The sequence below is a fragment of the Indicator indicator genome (genome assembly GCF_027791375.1).
Source record: "Indicator indicator isolate 239-I01 chromosome Z unlocalized genomic scaffold, UM_Iind_1.1 iindZ_random_scaffold_80, whole genome shotgun sequence".
Classification (NCBI taxonomy): Eukaryota; Metazoa; Chordata; class Aves; order Piciformes; family Indicatoridae; genus Indicator; species Indicator indicator.
The window spans coordinates 1-3,644 of NW_026539146.1; positions in this window are offsets into that span (position 1 = coordinate 1).

Here is a 3,644-nt window from a genome sequence, read left to right on the forward strand (position 1 = left end):
GTGATGCAAGTTCAAATCCAACTTTATTGAACCATCGGCAGTTGCTTATATAGACCAAACTTTTCCGCTCCACCTTCACGCCGCGAGCATGCGTCCTTCTATTGGCTACGCCGTCTTGTCCACGCGTACTGCATGCGCCCCTTCCAGGAAGCCGATCGGTTAACATAGCCACACTGTTTACACATGCTTCCCCATCTACATCGTACAATGTTGCAAATGCCCCAACACCTCCCCCCTTTTTCTTAAATAACAAATTCACACTCTTAGTTACACTACTTAGCATGCATTGGATTAAACATATAAGCATATAATTAGCAAAGCAAAAATTGTAGGTATCAGCATTTCAAGGACACCAGCAACGCAGCCTGGTAGACCCCAGTTTGAAAACCAACTATTAAACCAATTGTCTAACAAACCACTTTGCTGCTTAACCTTTTTTTTTTTTTTTTTTTTTTGTATTTTCCTTGAGCATCCAAATATCTTTTTGAATAAATACGCTGTGGGCTGCAAGATTAAAACAACACATTCCCTTGATTTCTTGACAACCATGTCCTTGGGCCAAAAGCAGAGACTTCATTTTCAATCTTTCGTATTGTCGTCCGAGTCTGTTTGACCTGGATCAGATGCGGGCCGTATCCACGGTCGAACCCACTTGGCTGGAATCCACCTTGTTGACTCTCCTGCAGACACACAAGCATAACCCCTTCCCCAAGTCGGTAAGCGGACTGGTCCATTCCATCGCTGGGCCAAAGGTTCAAAGATTTGTACTAATACCTCATGCTGAGAAAAGTCATTTCTATTAAGCAGGTGAGAGAACATAGGAACTAAATTTTGTTCTGTCCGTGGATTTAACCAATTTAACACATGGCATGCCTTTGCTATAGTGAGGTACGGACTCCTTTCCCCCTCTTTTTTATATATTGTCAAAAGCCGTTTTAGATCCTGGTGCACTCATTCAACAATGGCTAGCCCTCCTGAATTATAGGGTATACCTGTCAAGTGTGTAATTTTCCAGTTCTGAAAAAACTCATGAACTTTGTTACTCAGGTAAGCTGGAGCATTGTCGGTCTTAATAGTGTCTGGTCGCCCTAACACTGCAATGGCTGTTGTCCAATGCTGAATACAAGCCAAACTGTTGGTTGACTTATGTGAAGTTGCCCAAATTGCTTTAGAACATGTATCTATCGTGACATGGATGTATTTAAGGGCACCAAACGGAGGAAATTCGGTGACATCCGTTTGCCAGACCTGGCGAGGTTCTAGGCCCCACGGATTAGTCCCTTCAGCTGAAATGGGAGTTAATCGGGCACAATCAGGGCAACTGGCAATTATTGAACAAGCATCTGTTTTAGAAATCCCAAAGGACTTCATCAATGACCGTGCTGATTGATGAAAAAATTTATGTGACTGAAGTGCTTGTGCCAAAACATCTTCTGTGGATACTTTGCTTACTACTTTGCTGTCTATGAATGAATTCCCTTCAGCTAGTAACCCTGGCAAATTAGAATGGCTTCTGATATGCATGACCCACCATGGATGTTGACGTGCAATAATTTCAGACTGTAGCTCCAAGATACACATCTCAAGGACAGGATTAGTTATACCGCCTAAGATTGCATTATTTAAACGCTTTACTACTTCAACCACATATTTTGAGTCAATTATAATATTCAAGGGTGTCCTCCGGAAATCCTGAAATACCATAAGAACTGCTTTTAATTCCAAAATCTGAACTGACCCTTTTGTCTTTTCTACTCGGGTATTCCATAGCCTGTTGATTTGATGAGCATATCCATATTTCCCTGTCATACTACTGGCATCTGTAAAAATAGTGACCCCCTCTGAAAGGGGAGATTCTACTTGCAAGGAGTCCTGTTCTATTATCAAATTTGTTTTAAACAAAGGGTGTTTCGGGTAATGATTATCCAGTCTAATTCCATGGACAGCCGTCGCAAAAGCATCAGATTGCTCCATCCATGAATCTGCAAGATTGATGTTTTTCAATGGCAAAATAATTTGAGCTGGGTCCGTCGCTGCAATTGTCCTTAATCTATTTCTTGCTTTAAACAGTAAATTTCTGACTGCGTCTGGCCTTGTAGTTATAGTGGCCTTCAACATACTGCTATGGAATACCCATTCCAGAATTAACACTGAATCATCTTTAGAAATCTGAGTAATCAAAGCAGCCACTTCCCTGTCTTGATTATAACAAATAATAGTGAAAGGAACACCAGGTACAATTCGATCTGCCATATTATTCCGTATTTTTTCTCCTATTACTTGTAAAGCCTGGTATGCTGTGGGAGTCAATGCTCGAGGGTCAGAAGGGGATTTCCCACCTTTTAAAAGATCAATTAGTGGCTTTAAATCAGAATTGGTGATCCCACAATATATTCTTAGCCATTGTAAATCACCAACCAGTCTTTGCACATCATTCAAATTTTCAATCTTTGTATTAAGATTCAATTTTTGAGGTCTCAAACGTGTTTCTAGAATCTGCATGCCTAAATACACCCATGGTGCACGACGCTGAATTTTCTCTTGTGCAATTACTAAACCATATTTTGCTAATGCTTGAGTCACTTCTTGCTCTTTTTGTAATGGAAGTGGCGTTGGGGAGGCAGTTAACAAATCATCCATGTAATGGTAAGTAATCAAGTCAGGGTTATTTTTTCTCCACGGAGCTAATGCCTGATCTACAAACCATTGACAAATTGTTGGCGAATTTTTCATACCTTGGGGCAGGACCACCCATTGAAACCGTTTAGAGGGTGCAGATCTATTAACAGACGGAACTGTGAAAGCAAATTTATCGCTGTCTTCCTCATGCAGTGGTATTGTGAAAAAGCAATCTTTCAGATCCAAAATAAGTAGATTCCAATGTTGGGGCAACATAACCGGAGATGGTAATCCTGGTTGTAATGCCCCCATTTCTACCATTCTATTATTGACTGCTCTTAAATCGTGCAACAGTCTCCACTTCCCCGATTTTTTCTGTATAGTAAAAATCAGTGTGTTCCAAGGACTGACGGATGGTTTTATATGCCCCAATTCAAGTTGTTCCTGAACTAAACTTTCAACAATTTGCAGCCTCTCTTGAGTTAACGGCCACTGATCCACCCATAGCGGATCTTCGTTCTTCCATTGCAACTTTAGAGTAGGGCGGGAGCTGCTATCAGTGGCCGCAACTAAAAATTTGTCTGGATCTTAACTCCCCAGTGACTCAGTATATCTCTGCCCAAGAGGAGAAGATTTGTCTGTAGGACATAGGGCTTTGCCCAAGCTTGCTGTCCCTCCTCATTGGTGAATAAAACAAATTCCTTACTAATTTTGGTTGAACTGCTCCCTCCGATTCCCACTAAATCGGATCCAGGATCCTCCAAAGGCCACGCTACAGGCCAGAGATCAAGGGGTAAAACAGATACATCCGCCCCTGTGTCCAACATCATCTGCAAGCCCTCTAAAATAATACCACCAGGACCCGAAATTGTTACAGACATCAAAGGTCTTTCTAAACCAAGCGTTTTACAGAACAATACCTGTGGTTCGCCAGTAGATCCAAAACCTCCCGTACCCCTTTCCTTGTTTTCTGTATTGGGAACTTGTGATTTAAATGGTACCAACTGCACTATCGTGCTTCCTTT